This window comes from Galeopterus variegatus, unplaced genomic scaffold, assembly GCF_000696425.1.
Source record: "Galeopterus variegatus unplaced genomic scaffold, G_variegatus-3.0.2 Scaffold13, whole genome shotgun sequence".
In the NCBI taxonomy this organism is placed as follows: Eukaryota; Metazoa; Chordata; class Mammalia; order Dermoptera; family Cynocephalidae; genus Galeopterus; species Galeopterus variegatus.
The window spans coordinates 1,656,130-1,668,140 of NW_007726124.1; the positions used below are offsets into that span (position 1 = coordinate 1,656,130).

The 12,011-nt window shown below is 42.5% G+C and overlaps 1 protein-coding gene across 1 annotated transcript in view; it reads right to left on the reverse strand.

The window, feature by feature from the left end:
* Nucleotides 1–12,005, reverse strand: part of PAQR8 (progestin and adipoQ receptor family member VIII) — a 62,843-nt gene extending 50,838 nt beyond the window's left edge. Inside the window, exon 1 of the mRNA XM_008594356.1 lies at nucleotides 11,980–12,005. The gene's annotated coding sequence lies outside the window, so the exon portion shown is untranslated. The remainder of the gene's footprint in view (nucleotides 1–11,979) is intronic.
* Between the last annotated feature and the right edge of the window lie 6 nt (nucleotides 12,006–12,011).

Consider the following 12,011-nt stretch of genomic DNA (forward strand, 5'->3'; position numbering starts at 1 on the left):
TAGAAAGAAGCATGTAGGTCACTTCACCCCAGTTAGGATGGCTAACATCCAAAAGACTCTGAATGATAAATGCTGGTGAGGATGCAGAGAAAAAGGAATACATTGTTGAGAGAGAGAGAATACATTGTTGGTGGGACTGCAAAATGGTGCAGCCTCTATGGAAAATGGTATGGAGGTGCCTCAAACAATTTCAGATAGATCTACCATATGACCCAGCTATCCCACTGCTGGGAATATACCCAAAGGAATGGAAATCATCAAGTCGAAGGTATACCTGTTCCCCAATGTTCATCGCAGCACTCTTTACAATAGCCAAGAGTTGGAACCAGCCCAAATGTCCATCATCGGATGAGTGGATACAGAAAATGTGGTATATCTACACAATGGAATACTACTCAGCTCTAAAAACGAATGAAATACTGCCATTTGCTACAACATGGATGGACCTAGAGAGAATTATATTAAGTGAAACAAGTCAGGCACAGAAAGAGAAATACCACATGTTCTCACTTATTATTGGTGGGAGCTAAAAATAAATAAATAAATTTACACACACACACACACACACACACACAAAACCAGGGGGTGGGCGAAGAAGACATACAACTACAATTCCTTGAAGTTGATATGACAAGCATACAGAAAGGACATTGTTGGGTGGGAGGGGGGAGAGGGAGGAGGGAGGGAGAGGGAGGTTTCGGTAATGGGCCATAATAATCAACCACATTGTATATCAACAAAATAAAATTTAAAAAAATAAAAAAAATAAAAATATATATATAATAAAAATTTTTTAAAAATAAAAAAATAAAAAATAAATAAAAGAAACACTTACCAAAATAAATAAATAAAAATAGTAACATTCCAGATGAGACAAAAAATTGTTACAGATCCTGTGAACACACAGCAGCATCTCAGAAGGTGGCAATACTTCTGGGGATAGAAGTCATAACAAATGATCAGTAAGAATGTTTTAAACAAAGGTGGAAAAAGCTATGTGTATTAGTCCATTTCTGTTGCTTATAACAGGAATATTTGAACTGGGTGATTTATAAGAAGGTGAAATTTATTGCTTACAGTTTTGGAGGCTAGGAAGTCCAAAGTCCAGGGAACACATTTGGTGAATCTTCTTTGGTGGTGGTTTTACAGCAATGCAGGATTCTCACATGGCAGAAAGTGGTAGAGCAGAGAGACTAATCTCTTAATTTACTCTACTTTTTAAAACCTCCAAACCACACCCATGACCACTATTTTTAATCCATTCACTATGGCATGCTCCTATAATCTAATCACCTCTTCTATGCCCCAACTTTCAATTACCATAACAGGATTTCTCACGTTCTTAACAGTGTCACAGTGGGGGTCAAGTTTTGGGGTACACTCAGTCAAAGGCATTCTGTCCCTGGCTCCCCAAAACTCATGTCCTTTTCACATACAAATATATTCATTCCATCCCCAAAGTCTTAACTTGTTTTGACTTAAAAGTCCAAAGTTCAAAATCTCATCTGTGAAGTCAAAATAAGTTATCTTCTTCCAAGATACAACAGTGGGACAAACATAGGGTACATATTCCCATTCAGAAAGGGAGAAATAGGCCAAAAGAAAGGGGTAACCAGTCCTAAGTAAGCCCAAAACCCAGCAGGGCAGGCATCACATCTTAAAGCTGGTTAATAATGTACCTTGACTCTGTGATTGGGTGTCCTCTGCACACTGGTGCGGGGTTTGGGTCCCCATGTCCTTGAGCAGCTCCGCTTCTATGACTTTCCTAGTCTCAGGTGATGTTTTTAGCTCTTGCAGGATGGCATTGCACACTGGTAGCTCTACAATTTGGGGTCTCTGTGGCAGTCCCACTTTCATGGTTCCACTAGGCATGCCGCTGATGGGGTTTTTCTGCTGCAACTCCAACCCTACATTTCCTCTCGGCATTGCACTAGAGAAAACTCTATGTGGTGAATCTGCCCCTGTGACAGATCTCTTCCTGGGCCCCTGGGCTTTTCCATACATCCTTTGAAATTGAGGTGGAGGCTCCCTAGCCTCCACAGTTCCGGCATTTTGAGAGCCTGGAAACTTAACACCACGTGGATGCCACCAAGGTTTCTGGCATGTGTTTTTCAAAGCTGCAGGTCCAGCCACATCTGGGGCCAATTTAGCCACACGTGGAGCTGCCAAAGCAGCTGGGGTGCAGGTGCTGGTGCTAGAAGCAGTGTCTCTAGGTGGCTCTGGGCAGCCAGCCCATGGATGCTGCCTCATGCCTGTTCACCAAACCATTCTGTCTCCCTAGGCCTCTGGGCCTGTACCATTCTGTCTCCCTAGGCCTTCACCAAACCATTCTGTCTCCCTAGGCCTCTGGGCCTGTAATGGAAAACTCAGCCTCCAACATCTCTGAAATGCCTTCACCTCCTTTCTCCCATTGTCTTGGCTATTAGCACCTGGCTGCCTCATAGACATGCTAATGTCTTTAGCAACCAGCCCCTTTTGTTGTACCATTGATTTTTTTCCTGAAAATGCTCTCTGCTTCTCTGCCAAACAGGATGCCAATTTTCCAAATCTTTATGCTCTGCTTTCCTTCTATATTCTGGTATGCAGCTTCCTGAATGTTCTGCTGCTTAGAAATTTCACCCGCCAAATACCCTGGGTCAACACCTTTAAGTCCACATTCCAAAAAACTTTGGGGCATGAACAGAATGCAGCCAAGTTCCTTGCCAGTTCATAGCAAGGGTGATCTTTGCCCCAGTTTCCAATAAGTCCATTCTCCTTTACATCTGAGATCTTCTAGAATGGCCTTTACTATCCATATTTCTATCAGCATTCTGCTCACCACAATTTAACCAGTCTATAAAACATTCTAAACTCCCTGATTTTCTTGTCTTCTAAACTTTCACCAGCATCTAGGCTTTTTCTAGCCTTTTCCTCCAAATTCTTCCAGCCTCTCCTCAACATCCCATTCTAAACCTGTTTCCACATTTTCAGGTATTAAGCATCACTCTACTTCTCTGGTACCAGTTTTCTGTATGAGCAGTTTCTGTTGCTTATAACAAAATACCTGGAACTTGGTGATTTGTAAAGAAAATGAAATTTATTCCTTACAATTTCAGAGGCTGGAGAGTCCAAAGGCCAGAGAACACATTTGATAAAGGTCTTGGTGGTGGCAACAGTGACCTCGGGGTCTTACATGGCAGAAATAGGGGAGCAGAAAGAGACTAACCTCCTCACCATGTAATCCAAGAAACACCTATAGCACTTTGTGAATTGACTTGAACCTACACACCAAACCAAGATTTGGTGAATCAGTTTCTACCTTTCTGAAATGCCACCCAGTTTTAGTGACATTCTTGAACCTGTCTGGGTGACATTTTTGTACTGCAGCCAATTTAGTATTAGCCCATTCATGAAACTAATTCTGCTTCTCCAAATGCTAGGTTTCCTGGTAACTCAAGGGAATAATATTAATGCCTTTACCTTACTTAAGTGCAGGAATAGAAAAGCTTAGATGTGGTTTCTGAAATGAATTCACCACAGAGAATATACATTTTCTAATTCAAGAGCCATTACATTCGGATCCCTGTACTGGCCACCAGCCAAAAAAAAAACCCCAAAAATAGAGCCATTACACTTCATCATTGACTTTATATTATCCTCCCCTTTCTTCCACATTTTATACAGCTTTGCCAATTCTCTTTAGAATGAGTCTAAAAAGAACATGAGTAGATAGTTTTCATCAACAAAAAGTTTCATTTCTCACAAAACTATGGTCTATTGGCAATATTCAGCAGAGTATGTGTATTTTATTTTCATCTTCAGCTGGTTGGGTTAAGTGTGGCCCTCTTCCAGCTTCCTGATTGTAGACATATCTTGAACCTCCTGGATATTCTTTTGGACTCCAAAGAGCAAGAGTTAAGGATAAGGGAAATACATAGGTTTAAGATATTGATGAAAACCACCAAATTCTCTATTCTTTGAAAATAGAGATTTTTTTTTCTCTTCTTTTTTGCTCTTTTTAGTCTTGAACTACATCGCCCTAGAAGGATAAATGTCACCACCCCTACTGCTATCTGTGTCTCAAGACCAATAAAAAACTCTTAAATCAGTAACCCTAGGTCTGGTCTCCCTCAAATTCTTATATCCCAAAGAGCTGGTTGATTAAAGTTAGGAACCAGGTCAGCCTGGAGAGGGAGGTGAGCTATTCTTGGTTCTTCTGTAGGTGTACTCTTCTCAAGGTGTCCTCTTCTCAAAATCTTGAAACAGCTTCCATTGTGTATTAACATTCATCATAACTATTATTAGTTCACTCATTCAACAAATATTGCTTTAATATGATATTGACTCTTCCTCATATAGGAAAATAGGGATAGTTTATTAGCTACCTAGATGGCTCAGAAGTTTGTACCCTCCTGGACATGCAGAAAAGAAAAATCTTCCTTGAGCTAAAGGCTTATCTCAACCCGATCATCCAACTCAGTTGACTTAGTGCAGATAGCAGGTCCCCCACCTTTGGGAAAGTGTCATTTTTTAGTCATGTGAAAGAATATGAAGTCTAATTTCTCCATTCTAAGCTTTTGAGTAGGTAATTAACTAGTATCCTCCTATTTACATGTGGCCTGAGCCTTGCTTTGGGCATGGTAATTTTAGTCCTGTGCACAGGCATTAGAAAGCCATGATAATTACTTTCTCCATCCATATTTAAAGTGAAGTGTCATCTCTAAAACTTACCTGCAAACTGTAACCTGCATAAAGGCAGTGATTGCATTTTTGCTCATCATTCTATCCCCAGTCTTTAACATAGACCCTGGCATCTGGTAGGCCCTTAATATTTGATGAATGAATGAACGAATGAATGAACGAACGAACAAACAACATACGCTTTGGGTCCCAGACCATTGGGAAGTCCATCAAGATCTCACTCCATAAAGGTTAGTGTTCAGGTTCCTTCTTAGTCAGAACTACCCAAGCCACACTACAAATTTCAGCAATTTGTGGTATTAGGTATGACAAACAACCTGGACAAGGTTCCATAAAGTAGGTCTGGGCAGCAGAGGACTTTTCTCCCTCAATCACTGGGGGACAGAAGGTTCCAGCCACACGCACAAGAAAAGCTGAATGAAAGCTACAGGTACTAGGGCCTAAACTGACCCTAGAGGAAGAAGTCTAGAAACTAGAGAAATGCCATGCAACTAGTACTGGGGCAATAGAGAGCACAAATAAAGAATTTGGACTTGCCGACAGAGCCCAGCTCTGCTCCTTGGGCAAGTCATAACCTCTCTGTATCTCAGTTTCCTCATCTGTGGAACGGGACTAATAACAGTATCCATCACATAGGCCTGTTCTGAGAATTAAATGAAGTAATGTAAATACATTACCTGATAGTAGTAAGTGCTCAGTCAATAGTTATTATTTTTACAATGCTGAAAAGTCAGACTTATGCCCCACTTGCAGTTCTCTTTCTTCTCATAGGATCTGCTAAATCGGAAGAGGCAGAGAGGTACAATGTACAGAGCCCTGTAGTATTTTTTTTTTCCTTTTTGTCTTTTTTCGTGACCGGCAATGGATCACAACCCTCAGTGTCGCGCCCGTACCGTACCGGGACCGGCAACGGGATCGCAACCCTCGGTGTTGCGCCCGCACCTCGCTCAGCCAGTGAGCGGCCGGTCTGTATGTGGGATCCGAACCCTCGGCAGGAGCGCCGCCGCGCTCCCAAGTGGCGCACTGTAGCAGTGCGCTACCGGGCCGGCCCCAGAGCCCTGTAGTATTAATCAGAAACCCTAGGTTTGAGTCCCTGTTTTTGCCATTTTCTTATTGTGACTTTGACAAATTTCTTACCCTCTCCAACTCCACGTTGTAAACTCTTCATCTGTTAAAAAAAAAAGTCAGTATGCTGGTATCTGCTCTCTAGCCTCATAGCACGGTAGCAAAAGTCATATTTTTTTTTCTTATTGGTAAAATTTGAAAAGTTTATTAATCTGAAAAAAAGTCTAAATGAAAAAGTTCTATCAGATGGTGTGAGTGGATTTTGTCTGACTTAAGCAATATACTGTATCTCAGAACTTGATTATAACTTATTTCATGCTTTTAAAATATTTATTTCTAAACCAACAAAATTATAAATGCCTTTTTTCATTTTGCTGTTCTAAATCAGCAGAATCATTAAGTCCATCCAATGCTTTCTACGTTGAGCAAAAGTCATATTTGACAAGGTATATAAAAGCACTTTGAAAACTGTCCAGCAAATGTACATACAGAAACAGTGAATGATGGTTAAAAAAAAAGAAGAAAGAAATAGTGAATGAGATAAATTCACCAATATTAAACACCTCTAAGGTTCTAAAACAATGTTTTTCAAACTTTTTCGACCACAACTCATTAGAAGAAACATTTTATATCACAAGGCAGCATATACGCATCAATAAAATAAAAACTTAACAAAACAATACTTTGATATAGTCATGTGCTGCATAATGATGTTTGAGTTAAAAACAGACCTTTTATTCCACTGTGGTCCCATAAGATTATAATGGATCTGGACCTGTGCAGTAGGTTATATCATCTAGGTTTGTGTAAGTGCACTCTATGATATTTACACATTATGAAATTGCCTAATGATGCACTTCTCAGAAAATACCTTTTGTTAAGTGCTGCACGAGTTGTATTTTTAATTCAGTTTTCTTCATTTTCTTTCTGATTTTAATGCAGGTCATTAATTTCACAAGGCAGTGGTCCTTGACCTTCAAGTTACTGTGCAGCAGAATCATCTGAGGAGCATTTAAAAAATCAGATACCCAGGCTTTACCCACCGAATCAATGGGAGAGGCTGGGGCATCAGTATTCTTAGACAGGCCAGGTGATTCTATTGTACAGTTAGGACTGAGAACCACAGTACTGATGGTTTCTAGCTTGTAGCTAAAAAGCCAGTGTTATTTACATCCCTGTCTGCTACACATTCTCTGTGCCCAGAATTTTCCCCACCTTCCCCCTCCCCCTGCTGAAGCTCTGCCTTGTTACTGAGTTGATTACTCATATGGCTCCAGTGTGTGTCAGGAAGACACAGAAAGGAATGCAGATCAAAGTGGAGCCTGGGCTTTTCCCACTCAGATGGCCAGGTAACCCCACATAGAACAAAAACTAGAGAGGATTTGGGGTATTTTGTTAAAAGCGAAGGGACCCCTACAAGAATTCTTTCCTCCAATAGGAGGGGCTAAGGAAAACCAAACAGAAACTGCTAGACCTTGCCGGCTCACACAGCACAGGAAGCTTTGACCTTGTGTAGAAAGGGACCTGAGAAGAGCCTTTGAAGTGTGGGAGATAAGCTCAGTCGGAGGGGGCTTCCTGGCCTGACTCTTTCTCCCTTTATATCAGGGACATAAGAATCCATTAATGCTGGTATCCATGGGAGGTCCTGGACCCAATCCCCCATGGATACCAAGGGATGACGGTATATTGTTTCTTGGTTCTTTACGAGTACATAAATCACTACTCAAAAAAGAGACAGTGCAAGAGAAAAAACACAACACTCCAGAAAAAGTATGGTACAACAATAATAGCCCCATCCTGCAGTTATATATTACCTTACAGTTCACAAAGTACTTTCCTACCCATTATCTCCTTTCAGGGCATCTGAGGGCACAGTGGGATGTAATCGTGAAAGAGTTAATCCACCTCAAAACTATGAACATTATTGAGAGGTCCACCTGTTCAGCCTTCTCCAAGAAACTGAGGGAAAAGAACATGTAGTGAAATCCATATTATTCCTTAGCCCCATAAGCCATTACGAGAAGAAATTTTGCTAATGCCTAATTATAAGTGAGCACATTATGTGAACTTCTGGAGGGCAAAGCCTGTGTCTTGTACCTCTCTATTTCTAGAACTTGCTTGTCTAAAAACACAGAGAACTCACACTAAATGTTGAACATTTCATGAAACATTATCTATTTCATAACAACCTCGATTAAAATTAAGACAAAGTTATTTTCCCATCTCCCTAATTTATATATATGTTAAATAAAATTAATAAATTAAAAAAAAAATAATGTTGACATTTACAGAACAGCTGAGGACTTAGTGCCAGGCTACTCATTCTCCCCAATGGTTTAAAAAACAAAGCAAAGCAAAACTCAAGTTTGAACTGAAAGGAATGTTTACCAGAATCATCCCTTTCAATACATGCCAAGAGAACTGTAGCTATTTCATTAGAATAATATTTTCATTGAATCAACGAAAAAAATATATAGGAGAGGCTTTTAAGCTCTTTTTCCCCCAGATTTTCACTACCACACTGAACTGTTATACCTAATAAAAAATTATAACAGGAATGCTCATTAAAAAATCTAAATTCAAAATATAATAACTAATTCTGATTGCTTTTAAGGTCACCCTTTAAAAACCCTAAAGAGGCCAGGAGGGTAAAAAACAAAATATCTCATTCACATGTTCAGTTGCAAAGCCCAGAAGAATGAAATATCATTACCTGGGAAATGATAAATTTCCATGTGACTTCAAAGTAATTTTAACATGAAACTATCCATAGAAATAGCTAAACTCTACCGAGCACTCAATATGTGTTGGGCACTGAACTCTGTTCTATGTGCATAAATCTTATTTAATCTCCATCACAGCCTCATGAAGTACATACCCATTAGTATCTTCATTTTAAGATAAGAAACAGGCTGAAGAGGTGAAACAACTTGCCAAAGACCACAGCTAAATCGAGATTCAAGCCATGGCTATAGGAAGCTTTATGCTACAAAACCTGAAACAAATTGGGAATTGAGAAGGGGATATGTTCAGTTAATTTTTCCCACTGTGTGCCATGGAATCCCAAAGTTGAAATGGATTTTCAGAAATCATTCTCCTCCCCTTGCTTCTGTAGATCTTTTCACATTAAAGTCAAGCACCAGGTATTGCCTACATATGGGGTAAATGGCTTTCTGAGTACCTTTTTTTATTTTGTGAGAAAACAAGCCTTCATCTTTTTGTTTGTTTTGCTTTCTGTAAAAATCCAGTGATGAAAACTACCTAGTAAAGAGTATCAGGAAGGGAAAAAGAAAGGCTTATTTTCTCCAGTCCAATATGCCATAGATATAACAATAAAATGATAGGACTAATTATTGTACCTACATACCAGAGCATAAACACCAGAACGAGGATTGTACTTCAAAGTAATTACCTTTCAGTTCTAAACACATACACCATACCTTTACTGGATGCCCCTTGTAGAACTGCCAGTCCTTCAGGAGAATTTTCATTACCTTAATGGGCATACTTTCTATTACAATCTTGATTCCCCACCTCAGAAACCCAAGTTGGTGCCATGCAGTGTTTGGCTCTTTCCCAACTGAGGAAGTTTTGCCATCACTGAGGCAATTCAGTAAATGTGTTGCAAACTCTGAAGGCAACTCCAAAGCAGGAGCTACAAAATTATTCTCAGCACTGACAGCATCACTAGAATTAGTACACAGCTTGCCAAGAGGAGGCTTCTGAAGGGGAGAAATACTCATCCGAACGCATAAATACTGGCATATTTAATCTAAAATTTGGATAAAGGGCCGGCCCGTGGCTCACTCGGGAGAGTGTGGTGCTGATAACACCAAGGCCACGGGTTCGGATCCCATGAATGGATGGCCGGTTCGCTCACTGGCTGAGCGTGGTGCAGACATCACCAAGTCAAGGGCTAAGATCCCCTTACCGGTCATCTTTTAAAAAAATAAAATAAAATAAAATAAAATTTGGATAAAGAATCAGAATCATTGGCTAGCTTGATGTCCAAGTGAATAAATATGCTTCTGCAATAATAATAATGATAACGCAGATTTCGGTGCAAGGTTCTGACCATTTGATAAGGTATATACATCCACTTAATGGGGGGGGGGGGGCAGCCCGTACTGAAAAGATACTTGTAAAATGAATAAATCGCCTTCCCGTTAACTCGCATAGTTATTGAAGAGATTTCTTTTTCATGAAGAAAAAAACAGACCCAACAAATGCTAGTATGCCAAAATAGTCCTTGAGGGCGGTCGGTTAACTCGGTTAGTGCACGGTGTTATTAACACCAAGGTCAGTGGTGCGCATCCCCCTATCAGTCCGCTGCCCCAAACAAACAAAACACCGAAATAATCCTTGGTCCTTCCAGGAAGCTCAAATCTCAGTGTGTGTCAGAAGATGGACCTATATGCACAGCCCAGAAGGAAAGGGCTGTGCATACAGGCCTCCCCTTCCTCCCCAAAGCCGAGGTATCTTCCAATGGAAAAATTCACTTAATAAGATTCCCAGGCCCTGGGTTTTCCTGAATTAGCTGTTACACCAAATAATTAAGCTAATTACCATACTTAACAATACAGGATAATATATGACAGTCAACATTATTTAACTAATTGTTGTTAATGAACAACAGGAAAATAAAAAAAAACCCAAAAAACCAGACCATGTCCTGGTCATTTGTTTTTAGATACGCCCTTGGATACCCATCCACTGAGGTCCTAAGCCATCTGGCTCCCTTCCAGTTGACCGGGTCAAGGATGCAGCAGCTCAGGTGTGTGTACAGGCTTGGATGATCTCAACAGGGCAGTCAAGTGCACTCCACCTTCCATGCAGATAACTTCCTGTTAACTTCAGCAAGGAAGCCTTCAATGACAAACAATCCCAAACTGTACAGTACTCCTCGAATTTACTCGACTGTGGAATGCACTGCATTTATGGGCGTTTTTGTGAGTGTATGTGTTGCTGACTTTCCTCCAGTTTTTACTCAAAAACAACAGAGTTCAGATGCAAATACTACATGTGGATCTAAAAATAATATACACCTTTATTATCGGAGTGATGCCTAACATACAAGATATTACTTGTACATTTAGAAATTTCACTCCATAACTATTCTTTTTACCCCAGCCTCTTCTCATCGAGTCCCTGGGAAAAATCACTTTTAACCCAGCTCAGAAATATGGGATGCAACTTAGGGCAAGACAAAGAGCCTGCCCGGGTCCGCGGACCTTCCGCTTTTCTATGGTGCCTGGAGCGCCCACAGCTGCACTGGAAGCTTTGGTTGGCTACCTCCAGGTCCTCGCACCAGATCAGCCAGGTGTTTCCCCCCCACCCCCCCAGGTTCCCAATACTCCCCGAGCCTTTGAGTGCGGGGTTCCCACGCATCCCGGCCTGGGTATGCCCGGTCTTGCTCTATTGAGTGAATGCTCTCTAGAGGTGTCCACGACCCCATTCCACCAAGGGGGATGCGTCTACATGGCTGACACTTTCCCTGTGTCCCTACTCTACCAGCCTTCTCCGACCCTCGCCGCGGCATTCCTTTCCCTCCAACACACCTCCCCTCACCCCCACGTTCTCAGCACAACTCCGCTCCTGGCGTCCACCCTCTCAGAGAAGACCTCTCCGTCCTTCCCGGGAGAAGCCACATGCCTCGTCCCACCCACTCTTTCCGGGGCTCCCCTCCTTCGGGCTCCCCCTCCCGCCCCGGGCTTCCTCTCCTTCGCACTCCCCTGCAGGGTTCCGTTCCCTTCGCCCTGTGGAGGGCGTCCCAAGAATGCGGACCGGGCGCCCCTCGTTCTGCCCTCTCGGTCTCCCCACATTGCGATCCTGAGTCTCCCGCCCTCCGGCCTCAGTCTCCCCAACATCGCGGTACTGGACCCCTCTCCAGCTTTCCAGGCTCAGGCTCCGGGGCTCCCCAGTATCGTAATCCTGACACTCCCCTAGCCCTTTAGGGCTCCGGGGCTCCCCAACGCTACGGTCCTGACCCGCCGTCCGCCTTCCAGCTCGGGTTCTGAGACTCCCAACATCGTGGCCCTGACCTCCAGCTCCCGGGCTCGGGTTCCCCAACACTATGGTTCTGGACTTCTCCAGCCCCTTCGGGCTCGGGTTCTGGGGCTCGCCAAAGTCACGATCCTGCCATCCCCCCCTCCGGAGGTCTGGCCCGGAGCTCCCCAACATCGTGGTCCGGATCCCCAGCCCGACCCGCTCCGCGCCTCCCGCGGCGGGACTCACCGGCAGGGGCGGCGGCCAAGCCCGTGCGCGCA